This window comes from Bos javanicus, chromosome 17 (assembly GCF_032452875.1).
Source record: "Bos javanicus breed banteng chromosome 17, ARS-OSU_banteng_1.0, whole genome shotgun sequence".
NCBI classification, from domain to species: domain Eukaryota; kingdom Metazoa; phylum Chordata; class Mammalia; order Artiodactyla; family Bovidae; genus Bos; species Bos javanicus.
The window spans coordinates 46,918,421-46,939,846 of record NC_083884.1 but is presented as its reverse complement, the minus strand read 5'-3'; the positions used below and the strand labels follow the sequence as shown (position 1 = coordinate 46,939,846).

The window sequence follows — 21,426 nt, the reverse complement described above, 5'->3', positions numbered from 1 at the left end:
CATTTCCCTGTTCGTCTCTACACCTCATGTGATAATGAAACCCTCCTTCTGTCCCTCAACTCTGCCACCCGTGCAGCTGACAGGTCCCTCCTGAGTTGCTGCTCAAAAGCTTCTGGTAACATCCACAGCTCTGGTTCTAGAGCTAAATTAGCTGGAGGATCCGGGGTTGGAGGGGGGAATGTATATGCATAAAGAAGGCCAGGTGTGGCCAGCAAGGGGATGTGGAGACTTGCAGAGCCAACCAGGGCTCAGAAGCAGCCTTCTGCTCTATCACCTTGGCTTCACAAAAGAATGTGAGTTTCACTTCAAATATGTCAGACTGGAAGTACAACACCATCTTCAGGACCTGGAAAATGATGCACAAGCACACCAGTCTAACATTTAGTGATGGTGGTGCCATTTCATTCCACCATCAAGCTGGTCGTTCAAAGAGAAGGCCATCGGGAAGTCCGAAGGCTCCATCATCCTCAAATCTAGCACCTAAAGCCAAGTTCTGTACTATGGTGGAGACTCCCAGTGGTCGTTAGTATCCATTCTCCCCTCATACACATGAACAGGATGCTGCAGCTGGACAGATGGCTGCCCAGGGAGTGACTTAACCTTTCCCAGCCTGGGAAGTCAGGCATGGCCAAGTCACTAAGTCTTACCCACGAGATGTAAAAGAAGCCATGTGGCGACCCTGGGCGGTCCCCCCAGGAAGGTGTATACCCTCACCTTCACCTCAACTCCGTTCCTGCCATCCAGGATGAGTTTGCAGCGATAAAACATTTGGATCAAACAGTGGAAGCCAGAGCAGAGCTACAAGACAGCAGGAACCTGGGTTTCTCCACAGCAGAATCCTGTGGAGCCCCTGACGTGGACTATTACTCAACCAAGAGCATGTACCTTTAACCCATTTCTTTTGGATCTCATGACAGCAGCGGAACCTCTCTCCACACTCATCCAATGCATTCTTTCACTTGTCCACGTGACCAGTGAGTCTTTCATCCACCCCATTCATCACCCCAAATGTGCTGGCCCTCTGCCCTCTCCGTGGCCCTTCACCAGAGAACCCTGTTCCCCTCTAGAAGGGAGATTCATGAAGTCAACCTCACTGGCTATTGTTCCGAAGCCACAAAAGTCCAAAGTTGGCTCTTTTATAAATTTTTTGTCTCAAAAATTTGAACTGAAGTGGACGAACCTAGAGCCGGTTACACAGAGTGAAGTAAGAAAGAGAAAAAATACAAGTATCACATATTAACACGTGTATACAGAATTTAGAAAAATGGTAATGATGAACCTATTTGCAGGGCAGGAAGAGAGATGCAGATGTAGGGAATGGACTTGTGGGTGCAGTGGGGGGAGGAGACGGTGGGACAGATTGGGAGAGTAAGACCGACATTCATACACTACCCGTGTAAAATGAGAGCTAGTGGGAAGCTGCTGTGTAGCTCAGGGAGCTCAGCCTGGTGCTCTGCGATGACCTAGAGGGATGGGAGGAGGCTCAAGAGGGAGGAGATGCATGCATATTCATGATTGATTCCTCCCAAGTGGCACAGTGATAAAGAACCTGCCTGCCAATGCAGGAACTCAAGAGACGCGGGTTTGACTCCTGGGTTGGGAAGATCCCTTGAAGTAGGAAATGGCAACCCACTCCAGTATTCTTGCCTGGAAAATTCCACAGACAGAATAGCCCGGCAGGCTACAGTCCATGGGGTCACAGAGTCGAATACGACTGGTAGATCAAGCATGCATGCATGGCTGGTTCACCTTATTGTACAGGCAAAAACCCATACAACACTGTAAAGCAATTATCTTCCAATTAAAAAAAAATAACACTGTATACCTAGGGAGGGAATATTCCAAGGTTTGAATGATGGGAACCAATTTTTATCATTTTTAATTAACTCTATGTGGGCCAAACAAAAACATGTGGAGTGGCATTCAGCCTGCAAGTTAATGCCCATTTGCAACCTCTGAGAGCCGTTAGCGGCCCCCAACCACCCAACTGGTTTAAGGAAAAATACTTCCTGAACTGTCACTGGCCAGACAACAATCTTGACAATCTTGTACTTTGTATGGTGTTTTCTCACACCACGTTGGTCGTATCCACAGAGACTCACAAAACCCAGTCCCTCAACATCAGCCTTTTTTTCTCCCTCTATCGGTTCCTTCGGATGTCACCTGAACTGAGGGGAATCCTGAAACACCAGCCTCCACCCTCAAAGGTCCCCTTGGGTGGACAGTCATGATGGTGATTTGAATGGTGTCCCTCCAAATTCACGTCCACTCAGAACCTCTGAATGTGACCTTATTTGGAAATAGAGCCTTTGCGGATGGAATTGAAACGAAGCAGAACCCTATAGTCCCCCCACCCCCGCATGTCTTCTGTCTGTGGAAAATGTTAGTCAAAGAATAATTTTAATCACAGAAATGAGAAATGCAGAAACAAAGGAAAACAAAGAAGACCAAAAAATAATAATGTAGTCATTAAGCAAAGTCAAGGACCTTTAGTTCTTTCCCAAGAGCTGTAGATAATATTCTGAGCCACATCCTGTGAGCTGTCTTATAGATACTAAAACCCCAGGTGGAGAAGTTAACTACATGATGACCAGACTGTACCCTGGACATGAGCTGGCACAACTCTAAGAACTGGGCTCAGAGAAATGGGAACAAATGGACGCTGGAACTCAAGATTAACTGTACCTAAAACAATCAAGATGACACTGGTCAGACCACCGATAATCAATTTGAAGATTACTGTCAGAGTTGACTGTGCTGTTCCTACATCTATCCCCCTTCTTCTGTCTATAAAAGCTCTTGCCCCACTGGTTGCTAGTAGAAAGTGGGTGGAGTCAGCCCTTGGACAGAGGTGCCAGCATCTAAAATAAAGCAAACTTCCCTTTCCACCAACCTAGCTTGTTTGTTAGCTTTTGAGCGGTGAGCCAGACCCACACACACCTTCAAGTAACAGAATGAATGTAAAAATTGAGATGGGATCATAGTGGATTAGAGTGGCCCCAAATCCAGTGAGTCTGTCCATACAGAAGACAGAAAAGGACAGATGGAGGCACAGAGCAGAAGGGCATGAAGATGATGGCAGAGATTAGAGTGATGCTGCACAAGGTAAGGAACACCTGCAGACAAAACAGAGACTGAGACAGAGAAGGAAGGATCCAACCTTCAGATGAAGCATGGTCCTGCAACAACAGCCTGATGGACAGCTGCAGAATTCATGTTTTTCTCCAAGACATTTTAGCCAAACTCAAATATGTCTTTTAAAATGGATCCTTGAACTTAGAGGGCAAAACAGGTTTACAACTGACTATAGAACCTTAAGGGCTTCCCAGTTGGCGCTAGTGGTAAAGAACCCACCTGCCAATGTTGGAGACATAAGAGACGTGGGTTCAATCCCTGGGTCAGGAAGATCCCCTGGAAGAAGGCATGGCAACCCACACCAGTATTCGCATCTGCAGAATCCCATGGACAGAGGAGCCTGGCAGGCTACAGTCCATAGAGTTGCAAAGAGTCAGACATGACTGAAGTGATTTAGCACACATGCAGGCATGCACAGGACCTTACAATCAAAGAAGTGGGACAAAGCTGTTGAAGCCTACCCGCCCACCTCCGCCACAGTTCTGGACAAGGGGGAGAAAGCTGGCATACACCCTTCAACCCTGCTGGGTGTCCATTCGACCCTCATACATGCACTTGAGGGGGGTCAGGAGGTATAGAAAAGAGCATTGCTGCAAAGGGCCCCCCACCCCCACACCAAATAACAGCATGGAAGAGGTTACCCAACAGCACTGCTCCTGGATCCAGCTGATTTCAGTCAATAATCCAGTGCAAGAAATGTCCAGAGTTCCAGTTAACCAAACTACTCTTCTTAACAAAAGAATGGGATTGACTATTTGCATAAGAGTAGGGAGAAAAATGGAACTTAGAGCTGAACCCTTGGAAATGATTTTGACTTTACCAAAGTCAATAATGATATAGTCACTTAGTTATCCAGGAGCTGGAGGAAGGACTTCCTTGGTGGCCCAGTGGTTGAGAATCTGCCTTGCAATGCAGGGTACATGGGTTCAATCCCTGGTCTGGGAACTAAGATCCCACATGCCACAGAGTAATTAAATCCTCGCAGAACAGCTACTGAGCCCACTCACTCTGGAGCCCTCATGCCACAGCTAGAGACTCAGTGCACTGCAGTGAAAGATCCCACATAACTAAGACCTGATGCAGCAAAAAAATAAATATATTTTTTTAAAAGAGAGAGAGTTGAAAGAGAAAATAGGTGGAAATGGTGTGTGTGTGACAGAGAGACAGAGAGAAAGAAGGAGGGAGGGAAGGAGGGAACATGTGTATTTGTCCTTCCTTTCCCTGGTGGCTCAGATGGGAAAGAATCTGCCTGCAATGCAGGAGACCGGGGTTCAATCCCTGGGTTGGGAAGATCCCCTGGAGAAGAGAATGGCAACCCACTCCAGTATTCTTGCCTGGGAAATTCCATGGACAGAGGAGCCTGGTGGGCTATAATACATGGGGTCACAAAGAGTCGGACATGACTGAGCGACTAACACTTTTACACTTTCCCTACGGGAATTTAAAGAATTTCTTTTCAGCTATTAATCTATTCTAATAAGAACCACTGCACACTGGTTAAGAGATAAGGCTCTAGAATCAGATTATACAGAATAGAATCTTGCCCAACCCCACCCACCCTGTTACAAACTGTGACTTTGAACAAGTTACTTAAATTCTTGAGCCTCATCCAATAAAGCCCATCCTTAAAAGCGGCATTCATAATATAAGGCTGTGAAAATTCAATAAAAAATTAAAAACTCAGAGAGTTTCACAGAGGATGCTCTGTACGTTAACAGCATCAGCATCATTTATTTCTTCTCCTTCATTCCTGGGCCAAGACGACAAGACTATGATTTCCAGTAATTTGCTCATTTCAGTAAATGCTGTTACATTTTAGGTGCCCCGAGAAGTTCATGATAATAGGATCTTTTCCATAAAGCATGCAGGTCACTGGGTCACCTCAGTGGGCGCAGGCTGGATTGTTGGTCTCGAATCCTAAAATAATTGCTGCAGGTGCCAGAATGTCGGACCCGGGACCACCAGGGGAGCCAGTTAACCCGGGATTGGCTGCTCACCATCTATTTCCTATTTCATCTGCCTTTTACAGTCACCACTTATCATCAAGCAGGTGCCCCTCGCTGCCCAGTATGTGAGGGTCATCTTCAGTTATTACACTGGCTGCCAGAGAAGCCTCAATTTGCTAATAAGAAAATGATGGGCTACCATCAGTGTTTGAAAATTACCTTTAGAATTCAGGGAGAAAGGGTAAGTGATCATCATTTTTTAAAAGCGTGGACATGCCTTTTGCCATCCAGCATCCTCTCCTGAACCACAGTGGCTTGAGGATGGTGGTCCCCCTCCCAACTCAGCCCCAGCCTGGGGTCTGCCCACCTGGCTCTGGGCAGGGCGCCGGGTCAGCTCCCCGGTAATGGGTAATCAGGATCTGAGAGGCATTAGCCCTCACGTGACCGGGCTGCCCCCTCCTGACCCCGATCAGCTTTTCACCCACAAGCTGCCGCCTGCAGCCTGCTCTGGGCTCACGTTGACTTTCCACATTCTAAGATTCAACAAATCTAATCAGTGGAGTATTTTGGTGTGTGTGTGTTTAAACGGAGATCCCTAGGGGAGAAGAAAGAAAAATAAAATAGCACCCCGTAATAGAACAGCAGAGAAGAAATGCTGTAGGAAATGAAGAGACAGGTGAGGGTAGAAGGGAGGAAACAACAGGAGGAACCTCAGGTCACTCAGCACAGGGCAGAGGCCGGGGGCCAGGCCACCAAGGAGGCGTCCCTCTAGGACACACTGGGTCCATCACAGGCTGGTGAGGCAGGCGGCTCCACTTTTGTTGTATTCTGGAGAACATCAACGAAGTCTCCCTTAAACATCTCCTTTCTGTGTCCAAATGCCCCAGCTGGAGCTCTCTCCTATGAAGTGGTGCTTGGAGGTCCAGGGACCTCTGGAGAGTGCGTGTGGGGCCAATGCACTGACCCTCCCCTGGCACCAAGACCCAGGAGAGGGCCCTGACAAGGACTGCAAGGAGGGCTGAGCCACCAGGAGCAGGGGTGAGGGGAAATCGCCTCTGCAGGTCCTCGGTCAAAGTTTTATTTATTTGGCCCCACCATGAGCATCCCTGGTGGCTTAGATGGTAAAAGAATCTGCCTGCACTGCAGGAGCCACAGGAGACCCAGGTTCAGTCCCTGGGTTGGGAAGATCCCCTGGAGAAGGAGATGGCAACCCACTCCAGTATTCTTGCCTGGGAAATCCCATAAACAGAGAAACCTGGCGGGCTACAGTCCATGGGGTCGCAAAGAGTTGGACACGACTGAGCAACTAACATACACATAACCATGAGGCATGTGGGATCGTAGTTCCCAGACCAGGGATCAAACCCACACTCTCTGCAGTGGAAGCACAGAGTCTCAATCACTGGAACACAGAGAAGTCTGCTTCCCATGTTTTGACATGCTTTCTAAATAATTTCTGCTGATGAGTCTGCCCGCCTGTCCCCAGTTTTCCCAAAGTGGGGCAGGCCTGCCAGTGAGCAGTGTGAAGCCTCTGGGAAGTTCCAAGATTCCCATACTCTCCAGTCCAATCACCCTGGTTCAAATGCCAGCTTTGCCACTTCCTGGCTGTGTGATCTCAGGCTAATTACTCCACCTCTCTGTAGCTTAGTTTCTTCATCCACACAACAGTGATAGCAGTCATGCCCACTGTGTGAGTTTCCCATGGCTGCAGTAACAAATTACAGCAAACCATTTGGCTGATAACATCAGAAATTCATTCTCCCTGGTGGGCTGGTGTCGCAGAAATCAGACATGACTGAGCGACTGCACACAATAACAGATCTGAGGGCCGAAGTCTGAAACCAAGGTCTCTGGGGCTTGAGGGGAGGACTCTTTCTACTCCATCCACTTTCTAGCGCCTCCAGGCTTCCTTGGCTTCTGGCCACATCCCTCCAGTCTCTGCCCCATGGTCACATGGCCTCCTGCTCTGTGTCTGTGCATGCAGTTGCATCCAGGGCCCACTAGATGATCCAGGATAATAAGCTCCTCCTCTCAAGGTCCTTAGTGTGATCCTATCCTTTGCCCTGTAAATGATATTTGCTCTTCCACTCTTTCAGGCAATAGTCAGAATTCCAGAGCTTAGGATTCAGATGCATCTTCTGGGGCCACAGTCAGCCCACAGGGACTTCCCAGGTGGCGCTAGTGGTAAAGAACCTGCCTGCCAGTGCGGGAGACTTAAGAGACGCAGGTTTGATTCCTGGGTTGGGAAGACCCCCTGGAGGAGGGCATGGCAACCCACTCCAGTATGGACCCTACCGTCCAAGGGTTGCAAAGATTCGGACACGACTGAAGTGATTGAGCATATGCTACAACCTTGTAGGGCTGCTAGAAAGTTGGTTTTGTTTTGTTTTTAATAATTTGTCTGTTTGTCTTTTGCTTCATCTATTTTTTTTCTTTAATTTGGCTGTGTCGGGTCTTAGTTGCAGCACATGGGATTTCTGTTGGGGCATACAGACTCTCTAGTTGGGGTGCACGGTCTCAATAGTTGCATCACATGGGCTTAGTTGCCCTCCAGCGAGGGGTCAGGTCAGGGGGGTTTCTCCAGTGGCTCAGCTGGTGAAGATCCACCTGCCAATGCAGGAGACTTAAGAGATGTGCGTTAGATCTTTCTGTGGGGAAGATACCCTGAAGAAGGAAATGGCAACCCACTCCAGTATCCTTGCCTAGAGAATCCCATGGACAGAGGAACCTGGCAGGCCACAGTCCATGGGGTCACAAAGAGTCATGTCCGACACACATGTGGGATGTTAGTTGCTGGATCAGGGATTGAACTCACATTCCCTGAATTGAAAGGCAAATGCTTCACCATTGGACCCACCAGGGAAGTCCCTCCCTTGAAGATTTAATGTGCTAAAACCTGCAAAGTGTTTACAACATTTCTTGGCACACAGAGAGAGCTGAATGTCACTGTCAGCTGTTACAGTGTTCTTTGTTTAGTATTATTATTATTCAGGGGCAGCATTAAATGACATTAATTCATTATCTGTTCTCTTACATGAGTTCCTGCAGGAGGAAGTATCGATCAGGACCAGACTGTCTTCAACACCTTTCGAAAGCTCCACTCACAAAACCCCCCTCAACAGAGAGGGCACCTCAGGAGCCGAGCCCAGGCAGGCAGGAGAAGATGTTTAGGACCAATTAGACATCTCTTATCTTTACTCGTTTCATTTTTAGTCCTGCTTCATCTAACATGATATAAAGATTTCATTTACAATAATCACATAAAATTGCATTTGTTTATTTTTAGCCTCCATAAATGTCTTTAAAAAGGAAAATGAGTCCACTGAAAACAGATATTAAGTCAGTAATGGCGTAGGCTTGGACAACTGGGGCAAAAAGAAATCACAAAGCTGGCCTTATGGAGGGGGAACATCACCCCGCTGAAGAGATAAAGGAGCAAGTAAAACACCACCACTCACAACACACATGCACCAGGTTGGGAGGTGATGCCTGCATGACCCGAGTTTGGGAAACAGTGGTGCTGGAACGAGCAGGACTCTAAGGTCCTTGCCCCCCACCCCAGGTCCTCTGCCTGCTTTTAGTCTCTGGAAAAACTTTGGCCAAAGAATAAGTTTAATCAGAGAACTGAAAAATGGAGAAACAAAGGAAAGCTGCCCAACAGGACTAAATAATAATTTTTTAGTCATTAACGGAGAAGGCAATGGCAAGCCACTCCAGTACTCTTGCCTAGAAAATCCCATGGATGGAGGAGCCTGGTAGGCTGCAGTCCATGGGGTTGCTACGAGTCGGACGCAACTGAGCGACTTCACTTTCACTTTTCACTTTCATGCTTTGGAGAAGGAAATGGCAACCCACTCCAGTGTTCTTGCCTGGAGAATCCCAGGGACGGCAGAGCCTGGTGGGCTGCCATCTATGGGGTCACACAGAGTCGGACACAACTGAAGCAATTTAGCAGCAGCAGCAGCAGCAGCAGTTAGTCATTAAACATAGTCAAGGACCTTTTGTTCCTTCTCAAGGGCTGTAGATAATAGTCTAAGCCATATCCTGTGAGCTATCTTGTCAATACTGAAACCCCCCCCCCAAGTGAAAGAAGTTAACTACATGATGACTAGACTGAGGCCATGACATAAGTGGCCACAATTTTGAGACCAGCCCTCAAGAAATTGAAACAAGCTGACCCTGGATCTGAAGACTAACTGTACTGAAAACAATCAAGATGATGCTGGTCAGACCACTGATGACCAATTTCAAGATGGCTGTCAGAGCTGACTGTGCTGTTTCTCATGGAGCCCCCTCCCTCCGCCTATAAAAGCTCTTGCCCACTAGTGGTCAGTAGGGGTGGGGGGAATCAGCCTTTGGACAGGAGTCTGCCCTCCCAACCCCACCCTGGTTTCGAACATCCAAAACAAAGCAAAGTTTCATCTCCACCAACCTGGCCCTTTTATTGGCTTTTGAGTGGCGACCGGCCAGACCCCAGTTTCAGTTACAGCATGAGATTACTATCTGCACTTTGGAACCATGAAGACCAAACCTAGGCAGTGAGGTGACCAACCCATTCATTGCAAAACACGGTCCAGAACCCAGGGATCCTGGGGCACCTAATCCAAGCCTTTCTGTATGTATGTACTTCTGGGATGAAAAGAGTTCTGTTTCCCCCATTCGTTTCTCCAGAGATTGTGAGTCACAGAACTATCCTGGGGGTGAGGGTGGTCAAGAGGAGACACAGCTGTCCCATGGGCCAGGTGCACCCATTAACCCCCAGGGGTACCCCTGTTTCTTTTTTTAATAAAGTATTTTTATTATTATTTTTTGTTGCATTGCAAGGCATGTGGGAGCTTAGTTCCCTGACCAGGGATCGAACCCATATCCCCTGCAGTGAAAGCACAGAGTCCTAACCACTGGACCACCAGGGAAGTCCCAGCACACCTGTTTCTGATGTGCTCCTGTCTGGTGAAATATCAGCGAATGTGTCTGCTGCTTTATCTACTGTGTTCGAGGCCCCCCTCCTCCCCGCCACTGTTTCTCCCTCTCCCTTTCTTCTATAGGCCTCCAGGTCCCTGTGCAGGGCAGAAGGAAAGAGCCTCAGGCTCCCCGCGCTGCAGAAATGTCCTGTCTGCCCAGACAGTGGGGCCGAGCTCCAACTGAGCATCTTCCCAGATGCAGTGCGCAAAAGCCAAACAGAGAGAGGCCGAGCCCATCACAGCCCCTACACCCCGAGCAGGACTGCACGATGCCATTCCCTGCACAAGTCTCTCCTTCCCACATGGTTTAGGCAGCTCTGCTCATAAGAAAAGAAAAATAAATAAACTGCAGAAGCATCTATTTAAAAATCTAGGCTTCACTGCCCAGGAGACTCAAGTCAAAACAAACTTCAAAGAGCCAGTGAAAGCACCTTTGCTTGAGGCTCTTGAAACAGATCAGAACTGGGGAGTCCCTACATCAAATCTGATTTTGACCTGAAATAACCCAGCAGGTCTGGGCTTTAGCCCTTACCCAAGTCGACAGGCTTCCCTGGTAGCTCAGGCGATGAAGAATCTGCCTGCAAGGAGGGAGACCCGGGTTTGATCCCTGGGTGGGAAAGATCCCCTGGAGATGGGAATGGATCCCGTGCCAGTATTCCTGCCTGGACAATCCCATGGACAGAGGAGCCTGGCAGGCTACAGTCCATGCGGTGTCAAAGAGGACATGACTGAGCATCCAACACACACCCAGGCCAACATGGCAGCGAGGATTTCATAAAGGAGCCACATGAGAGCCGAGCCTCATCTCCATGTGGCTGTTTATGCAGATTACCCATCAGAAAGATGTAAATGGCTGCTCAAACATTCAAGTCACTGACAGCAGGGAGAATGTGATGTTTTCATCCTGTGCTGGATGAGGGCACCAGTGAAGGACGGGCTGGTGCAGGGGGTCAGCTCTGCCATCAGTCAGCTGAGTGGAAGTAAGGCTTTCAGGGACAACCTCCCACCCGGAGCACGGGGTGTGAGGAGAAGGTCCCCATTCATGTATCAGGTGGGATCCTGTCTTGTTTATCTCATCCTATTCATTCCATTGTCATTTTACTGTCTGGTCTGTTTGGGATCCAAGAACCATAGCAGTAATAATACTAACTAGCATGTGTAGAGCCCTCACTGTCTGCCAGGCCCTGTCCTGAATGTTTCACATCATTCAACTCATTTAATCCTCAAAACACCCCATCTACAGCCTCCCCATCTGAATGAGAATAATGGTAAGAGCTAAAATATGTACTGAGTGCTTACTGGGTACTGAGCAGTTTATTTGTATTAGCTCAATCCTTTGAGAAAGAGATAGATGACATTGCTCTATAGGTAGGAAAACGAGGCACAGAGAGGTTAAGAAATACACCCATTGCATGTCAGAGAACAAACTTACAGTTGCCCAAGGCAGGGGGTGGGAAGGATGGGGGAACGGATGCTCGGGAAATTTGGGATGGACAGGTACACACTGCTGTATTTTAAAGGGATAACCAACAAGGACCTACTATATAGCACAAGAAACTGCTCAAGGTTACGTGGCAGCCTGGATGGGAGGGGAGTTGGGGGGAGAATGGACACATGTATATGTATGGTTGAGTCCCTTCTCTGTTCATTTGAAGGTATCACAACATTGCTAATCGGCTATACCCCAATATAAAATAAAAAGCTATAAGAAAAATATAAAGAAACACACCCATAATTACACACCCCGAAGATCAGAGAGCTAAGGCAAGAACTAGCCAATCTGGCTTAAGACTCTTAAACATGGCCAGTGCCACCTACTGAAGGTCATTTCCCAGCCCCATTTGGGGGATTAACTCCCCTTGCAGGAGCCATAGGGAGAGAAGTGAGTGCAGAAACGGGTCAGCACCCTCCTCGGCGGCAGTGTGGCATGATGGTTAGGGTGTGAGTTCTGCCCAACGATCCCCAGTGCACTTGACTGCTTCACTCACCAGCCTCATGAGACTGGGCAGGTGACTTCTGTTCCCTGGTCTCAAGCCCCATCCACAAGCACAGAGAATGACAGCTCCCCCCTTATAGGGTTAGTGATTGTTAGTACTGCTGTTATGATTGAATTCCAGACTAATCGCAAGTGGAATTATGAATCAGTACAGAGGATGAGATGGCTGGATGGCATTACCGACTCAATGGACATGAGTTTGGGTAAACTCCGGCAGTTGGTGATGGACAGGGAGGGCTGGCGTGCTGCAGTCCATGGGGTCACAAAGAGTTGGACAAGACTGAGCAACTGAACTGAACTGAATGGTTTATCACTAATCAATAGAGGAATTATTCAGAAAACACCAGTGGTCCCCAGTGCGGCAGGACTGTATTCTGACAGAGTAAAGGAAGCCTTCTCCCCACATATCCCACACCCCAGGGGAGGGGGAAGGAATATTCTGGACCAGTTATGCCTAGCCTCCACTTTGATGGTCGAGCTGACCTCAGCCAGCTGTACCCTCCACACCCCCTCTCCATGGAAGAGAAATTAACTGTGAAATTTTGAAACGATAGAGAAAACACAAAGTAATCAAATTTATCCTCCAGTGACAAGATCAACTTTCCTGATCTTAAGAAAAAGCAGAGCTAAAACAAGCTGGTTACAGACAAGAAAGCAGCCTCGGGTGACTTGGACCTCCGGAAATCACATGCCACCCACATCAATGCCTCGCCTTGCCCACAGCTCTGACTCTGCACACGCCACTGTGCACACCCAGGCCTCCCGCTCTGGGATGCTGGGCTGGGGCAGGAGGAGATGCCCAGGCCTGGAGGGTTCATGCACCCTCCAAATACTGACCCCCTGAAGGAAGTCCAGAAGAAATGACAGAGGATGAAGGGAGCCCCACCCCTCCCTCAAGGAAAGAGGAAGAAACAGGGTTTCTGCAGAGGGATACGGCTGCACAGAGAACCAGAACTGAACAGATCAGCTCCCAGAGCCTGGGGCCACCCGACAGTCCCTGGAGCCTCTGAGACCAGCCTTCAGGGCCCACTTGAGCCTCTTAGAGCAGGTGCTCTGGGATGGGGCAGGGACGTCAGTATTTTTAAAACAGATTTATTGAGATGGAACTCAAGTAGCATTCAACTCATCCATTTAAAGTATACAAATCAATGGATTTTAGTATATTCTCAGATACATGCAATCATCACCATACTCCATTTTAGGACATTTTCATCACCTCAGAAAGAAACTCAACACCTTTTTCATTTCCCAGTCTCCCCAGTCCTCCAGCCCTGGGCAGCCACCAAACTACTTCCTGTCTATGGGTTTCCAGTCCTGGAAATTTCATGCTGGCAGAACCATACAATAGGTGATCCTCCATGTCTTGTCTCTTTTCGCTTAGCATCTTGTTCCCGAGGTTCATCCACGGGGTGGGATGCATCTGAATGTCACTGCTTTTTTATAGCTGAATAGTATTCCCTGGTGGCTCAGATGGTAAAGAATCCATCTGCAATGCAGGAGACCTGGGTTTGATCCCAGGGTTGGGAAGATCCCCTGGAGGAGGCCACTCCAATATTCTTGCCTGGAAAATCCCCATGGACAGAGGAGCCTGGCGGGATACAGTCTACAGGGTCACAAAGAGTTGGACATGACTGAGCGACTAATCACACAGCACACACAGTATTCCATTGTATGGGTCCACCAATGTCCATCTTTGGCAGCCATAATTTTTAAAAGATCTGAGAACCACTGCTAGAAATGGAGATGTGTGTCATTCCATGCAGTCTCTCCTCCCAACCTCCTCCTCCATCCTCAGCTGTATCCTAGATCTGTTCCCATGGATTTATTCTCTTTTCCCCTTCAAGTCCTGAATCTGATCTCTTCTCACCATAGCCACTGCTATGCCCTGGCCTGAGCTGAGACCCCATCGTCTCATCCCCTGTAGGCTGTGTCAGCCCCTCCCCATCTCCTCATCCACCTCTGCCCTGCAGTCCACCCCACACAGCAGCCAGAGCATCCTGCTGAAAACAGGCAGACCACGCTGCTCCCCTGAGAACCTTCCGGTTGCTTTTAATCTCACCCAGAATCAATTTGAGGCCCTCTGACCACTACTGCGAGGTCTGCCCCTGCTCCCTCCCGACCTCCATCATCACCACGGCTCCCTGATGCCTTCAAGAGACACTCACCAGCTTGCTCTTCCTTCCATGAGGGCAATTCTGCACAGTGGGTATCCACCAGCTTCCGAGCTTGGTTGACCCAAATTTAAAACCTGGACCCTTCCTCCCCAGGTGTGAGACCCTGGAAAAGTTCCTCATGTCTCTTAGATGATTGTGCTATCTGTAAAATGGATCTAAACTATGTCCAAAGCCCACCTCATAAAGCCTCAGTGTTGCGCACGTAAAAATCAAGGACACACGGGGATGCCCAGTCAGTGTCACACATATTACTGCATCTACAGTTCCAAGAGCTGTTCACACAGGCTCCCTTATTTAATTCTCAGCCTAAAAAATTGGTCCAGGACTTCGCTGGTGGTCCAGTGGTTGAGAATTCATCTGCCAGTGCAGGGGACACAGGTTTGATCCCTGGTCTGGGAACAAAGATCGCACATGCCCAGTGGCAAATAAACCCGTGTGCAGCAACTACTACCTCCACATCCTAGAGCCTGTGCTCCACAACGAGAGAAGCCACTGCAAGAAGAAGCCCGCCCACTGCAACTAGAGAAAGCCCACGTCGAGCAATGAAGACCCAGCACAGTCAAAACTAAATACATAATTGATTAAAACTCAAAAATAAATTTTTTTTAATGATCCAGGGACTTCCCTGGGGGTCCAGTGCTTAAGACTTCACCTTCCAAAGCGGGGGTTGAGGGTTCAATCCCTGGTTGGGGAGCTAAGATCCTACATACCTCATGGCTAAAGAAAAAAAAAAACCCACAAAACAGAAGCAATGTTGTAACAAATTCAATAAAGACTTTAAAAAATGGTCCACATTTTAAAAATATATATTTAAAAAAGTGGTCCAGAACTAGAGTGAAGGGACTCCACCCAGAGCTGGTGGGCTTGAGGACTGTCCAGAGTCTGGGGGTGACAAAGGCACCCAGCCCATCCTGAAGGGTGTCACATACACCAGTTCATCATTCCTGAGCACCTACTATGTATCAGCCACTTGCCAGCACTGGAGATTTGGCCACAGCCACAAGCAGACAGGTTCCACAAAATCGGATGTGGGTGGGCCAGGAGAAGTCCAAAGTGACCCCCAATCCTCAAGATGGGGTATCTGAGTGGCAGAAGGCACAATTCACTTTGATGACCAGAGAATTCCAGAGAAGTGGAGGTTTTGAAGGGGAAGTGAGGTTGTAATCTACCTTGACAGCTAGTTTGAGACTCTCCTGTGGGACTGCCTTGGGCCATGGGAGACGCTGCTATAAAATCCCTTGACACTACAAATGGACAGCCCCACGTGTCACCCAGAAGGACAGCAAATTGGGTACCACGTGTGTGTTAGTTGTTCAGTCGTGTCCAACTCTTTTGAGACCCCATGAACTGTAGCTGGGCTTCCCAGGCGGCTCAGCGGTAAAGAATTTGCATGCAATGCAGGAGATGCAGGTTTGATCCCTGGGACATGAAGATCCCCTGGAGGAGGACATGGCAACCCACTCCAGTGTTCTTGCCTGGAGAATCCCATGGACAGAGAAGCCTGGTGGGCTACAGTCCATGGGGTTGCAAAGAGTCAGACACAACTGAAGTGACTGAGCACACACACACACACACACACACACACACACACACACACGAAATGTAGCCCACCATGCTCCTCTGTCCATGGGGATTCTCCAGGCAAGAAAGCTAGAGTGGGTAGCCATTTCCTTATCCAAGGGCTCTTCCCAATCCAGGGATCCAACCTGGGTCTCCAGCATTGCAGGCAGATTCTTTACCATCTGAGCCACCAGGGTGGCCACCCATTATTTGTAATAATGAGGAAAAATTGAAACAGCCTGAATGGTCCTATATGATAAGTAAACTGGGAATAACCATGTTCAAGTATTACACAGCTACTCTAAGATATGTTTTTGCAGTGTCTTTCTATATCATAGAGAAATGCCAACTTTATCATGTAAAATATTTTTAAAACATACTTCAAAACAGTTAATGAAATAAAAACCCTCATAGAGAAGAAACTGGAAAGAATGCCAGTATTAACAATGGTTGGTTCTGGGTGACAGGATTATGAATCAACAATATTTTCTTCTTCCCTTTTTTTTTTTTTTTAATACTTTCTAACTTTCCCACAATGAAAAGTCATTACTTTTATAATCAAAAGTAGGGACTTCTGCAGAAGGAGAAGAGGGTGGCAGAGGATGAGATGGTTAGATAGCATCACCAACTCAATGGACATGAACTTGAGCAAACTTCAGGAGATGGTAGAGAATGGGGAGCCTGGTGTGTTGCAGTCCACGGGGTCGCAAAAAGCCAGACACAACTTGCCGACTGAACAGCAACAACAAAAAACAGATAACTAATGAGAACCTATCGCTCAGGGAACTCTGCTCATTACTCTTCAGTGACCTAAATGGGAAGGAGATTCCAAAAAGAGGGGATATATGTATATATACAGCTGATTCACTTTGCTGGACAGTAGAAACTATTATAATACAACATTGTAAAGCAAACTATACTCCAATAAAAATTAATTTAAAAAAAATGAAGGACTTCCCTGGTGGTCCAGTGGCTAAGACTCTTCATTCCCAATGCAGGGGGCCTGGGTTCAATCCTTGGTCAAGAACTAGATCCCACTTGATGCACCTAAGAGTTCACGTGCCATAAACTAAAGATTCTGCGTGCCCCAGCCAAGACCCAGTGCAGACAAATAAATAAAAACAATTTTTTAAAGATGTCATTGAAAAAACAAATTCAAGATGCAGAACCCATGTAGTGAGCTGTGTAGGGACAGTCAGTGTGGTTTTGACATCAGCAGAGGCAGCCTTGTCACTTGCCCCAAACCTGGCCCCCAGCTCACCAGCATCCCAACCCCCTAGAGCAAGTCCTGGGTAACTAGGTAGATACACAGATCAGATTCTTGGCCCCTAAATCTGAGCTCTTTAAAGACGTGGAGCTAACAACCAAACATGATTTCCTAATACTCCAGAGCTCCTTCTGGGATGGGGCAGGGGAGTGCTGTTAGGAGGGAAACATTAGAAACAAGCAGACAACCCCATGGCCCTATTACCTCTTTACATCTCTGAATTCGAAGTAACAGTGGAGCAACGCGATGAGGAGTGATTCTGTGTTAGAAACAATCAGTCAACAATAACCATCCATAACTTCCCAGTGGAAACCAACTCTGCTGAGCCAACTGCAGCAACCAATTCTAAACTCTGTCATCACAGCATCCGTGCTGGGTTTTGGCAACAAGAATATTTCATCACAGAGAATCTTTCCAAAGTTCCCCCTGACCAGATCAGCAGCCAAAAGCTCCACTCAAAATGCCTTTTTTTACCAAAGGCGAGACAAACAGGTTTTCTTGGTGGCAGCATGCAGTGGGGTGGGGCAAGATGGGGACAAGAGGACGTGGAGAGGGGAACCTTCGCATCTCGAAAAAGGGAACCCTGTGGCCAATTCCCTGAGGATGGAACTGGCAAACTACCCCCACCCACCGGTTTCAGACACCTGTAGGAACTCACGGCTCATGCTCAGTGTCCACGGGTAAAAGCCTCGGGACTCCAGACCCCTGTCATTCCACCTGCTCCAAAAACATCCTGCTGGCACTTCCTGCACAGCCATCTAAGAGAAAGGAAACCACTGTTCCTTCCCTCACATATTTAGGGTCTTTGCACCTGTATCTGTATACCTGGATTCTTAAATGTCACTTCCTCCATGAGAACTTCGAGGATACCCCTCCACAGGCTCTCACATCAGGCTGTTCTAATCTTCTGTATGGTGTTGCCTCCATTTGTTTTTCAGTCATCTGCTTGTCAAACACACACACATACATACAACCATAAGAGCAGAGATTTTAGCTATCTTGCTGGCTGCTCTGTGCTCAAAATGCTACTTAATATTTAATAGGGGCTCAAATGTTTGCTGAATGAATAAGTGAATGCACTGTCTTCATCCCTAGATTACAAAAATAAACATCACAACTGCTGCCTTCCAGGAGCTTCATTCTAGAGAACAGAACCATCCTGGAACACATAATTGTAGAGCTTGTGGTGACGACAATGCACAGGCCAGTAACCAGACCAAAGGTTACTACTGCCCCATCCCACCCTGGGGCCTCTTACAGGTCATTCCCTTCCTTCATTCCTGGCTTCCCTGATAGCTCAGTTGGTAAAGAATCTGCCTGCAATGTGGGAGACCTGAGTTTGATCCCTGGGTTGGGAAGATCCCCTGGAGAAGGGAATAGCTACCCACGCCAGTATTCTGGACTGGAGAATTCCATGGACTGTCCATGGGGTCACAAAGAGTCAGACATGACTGAACAACTTTTACTTTCACTTTTCTTCATTCTTTCCAAAAAATATTTATTGACATCCTACTATGTGCAAAGCACTTGCATGGAAAAACAGACAATAAAAATGTCAGCAAATAAGATAATTTCAGATGAATGTCCTTAGGTCACCCTGATTCCTCCATTTCTCAACAACCTCCCCCACACCCAATTGCCACAGACTGCCATATCACCCATCTGTGTCCCTGTGAAGCCTCTCAGGGCCTGGAAGTCGTGACACTTCTTTCCCATGTGAGTGAACATTAAGAACAAGTTATCTGACTGTCCTACTATAGGGCACAGGAACTACAGTCAAAATCCTGGGAAAAACCATAACAAAAAAAGAATATAGCAGAAATTAACACAACATTGTAAATCAACTATACTTCAATTAAAAAACAATAATACATTTTAAAAAAGAATAAGTCATCCAGATTCCCAGAGAAGCCCTAGCCGCTCCCATTTTATGAGCTTCCTGGTCCAGTAAAAACTAAGAAATGTCAAGGCAGGTTTAAATTGTTATTTCTCAGGTATCCATTTAATGCATTAAATACATGTATTGGGCTTCCCTTGTGGTTCAGCTGATAAAGAATCCTCCTGCAATGTGGGAGATCTGGGTTTGATCCTTGGGTTGGGAAGATCCCCTGGAGAAGGGAAAGGCTACACTCCAGTATTCTGGCCTGGAGAATTCCATGGACTATATAGTCCATGGGGTTGCAAAGAGTTAGACACAAATGAGCGACTTTTACTTCATACACGTATTAATATATACGTGTCATGTACACATGTTATTAATAATACATTAACTACAACCCAACAGGGGCTCCCCAGGTAGTTCAGTGGTAAAGAATCCACCTGCCAATGCAGGAAGCACAGGAGACACGGATTTGATTCCTAGGTCAGGAAGATCCCCTGGAGGAGGAAACAGCAACTCACTTCAGTATTCTTGCCTGGAACAGCCCATGGACAGAGGAGCCTGGAGGGCTACAGTCCATGGAGTAGCAAAGAGTCAGACATGACTGAGTGACTGAGCATGCACATAACCCAACAAACCCTAGTATGATATCATTGACTTATGAATATGGATCCACACAGGTCCAGTTACCAGGAATGGGTTTAAAGTCTCATGAGAAATGATTTATTTTGAGTCTTCTCAGTGGATCTTGGTGATTGAAAACATAGCTTCAAATGTCAAGGGTTAATTTGAGATTCTTTGTCACTCTAAGGATGAGCCAAATGACCCTCCCAGACACTCCCCCAAGAACCACATTGGTTCTCAAAGAGGAAGAGCTGTTACCCATAAGGCCTGAGACTCAGGGCAGGCTGCCTAAGACTTAAGAAATGACTCTGAAGAGACATAGCCCAGTCCCCTGAAAACCCACCCAACTCTGCTGCTGCCCGCAAATGCTAGTTTGGAATTGAAGTGTCTGTGAAAGCCCCCTCCCAAACAGCTTTAGGCAGAACTGGATACACAAGGGCTGGAAAAGTTCATTGCAAACGTTAGAAAGTTGGACAGTGCTAAGTACTGGCAAGAACATGGGGAAAGAGAACGCACCCTGCAGAGCGAGCCGGAAGAACTTGCTGAAATAAAGTAGTCACATCCCTTCCGCCCCAGCCATCCACTTCTGAGATGCACTCAGAACGATTCTCACTCAGGACCCTCAGGCACATGTGCAAGGATGCTGCTGCAACATCATCTGTGCAACTGGGCTCTGGAGCCAACCTGGTGTCCTCGATAGGGATGGGCAAGAAAAAGGTGGTCCATGAGCTGTACGGAATATCACACAGCAGTTAGAGGTAACTCAGCAGAAATACACACTGTGACACAGAGGGACTGCAAAGGGACAAGACTGCATGAGAGAAGCAGGAAACAGAACAAGGTCCAGAGCACCATGGAATTTCTGTTCATCAGAAAACCTAGGAATGTGGCAGCACTAATGTTTCTCATAGATGCAAATTCAGGGTTATATATCAAATGCGTTGAAGGGACTGGCTGTGATGGGAAAGATAAAGGAGGTAGGGACTGGGGTGAAAGGGAAGAGACAGGAAGAGGGGCAAGGGAGAGATAGAAGGGAGACAGAGAGAAGGAAAGGGGAAAGCAGACTGTAACAATAACACATTAGGGACTGTGGAGTGAGGTTCATCCAACCCTTTGCACCCCGTGCAGTGGCACCAACATCAACAGGCCATTGCTTCTCTGCGATTGTGAGCTTGGAGCAGATGCCATAACAAGATCAGGCAGCTTTTCAAATGGACAGGCAGAGGCAAAGAGAAGCTGGGGAAACACTGTTCATAGAGTATAATGATCTAATTCAAAAGGAACCAGAGAAATGAAGAACAGTTTACGAGCAGTCAGGGTCAGCCACTCCAGTGCATCCATAATAGACCAGCACAGCAGGAGGTGCATCCTTAAACAAGTTCCCAGGACTACACAGATTGCAACCTTCCCGCTACCCCAAAACAACTGGGAAATTCAGCGGTTAAATCCTCTACCTCCCCTACCACTGGGAGCAGTTGCTCCAGCCATGCAGGAAAGGAGTCTCCTTGCTACGAACAAAGTTCCAACACGAGCCTACACCCACCGGAGGGGCCAGGGCTTTGCTAGAATCACACTTTGTTTATACTCACAACCGAAGTCAAGAGCACGGTAGACGACTTCCACAGATGCTTGACCACCTTGGGGGTGACCCCTAACCCAGCAGTTCTCAAAATGAGGTCCCTGGATCAGAAGCATCAGCACCAGAAACTGAGAAATTCAAACCCTGGACCCCATCCCCAGCGCTGCTCAGAAACTGCTCTCACCCTGCTCCCTCCATGACTCGGATGCTCCCCAACATTTGAGAGCCCTGGCGCTAATTAAAACTTCAAGCTTCACTCCAAAAACACAGAGGAGGGAGGCTTGGAAGTAGAAGCTCAGGAAAGA

The 21,426-nt window shown here is 47.6% G+C and overlaps 1 protein-coding gene and 1 non-coding gene across 9 annotated transcripts in view; both read right to left on the bottom strand.

Moving 5' to 3' along the window:
- Nucleotides 1-21,426, bottom strand: part of RIMBP2 (RIMS binding protein 2) — a 325,711-nt gene that overhangs the window by 285,343 nt on the left and 18,942 nt on the right. The gene's annotated exons all lie outside the window — the stretch shown is intronic.
- On the bottom strand, nucleotides 9,922-9,994 carry TRNAE-UUC (transfer RNA glutamic acid (anticodon UUC)). Its single transcript has one exon. It is a non-coding gene; the product is annotated as a tRNA-Glu (tRNA).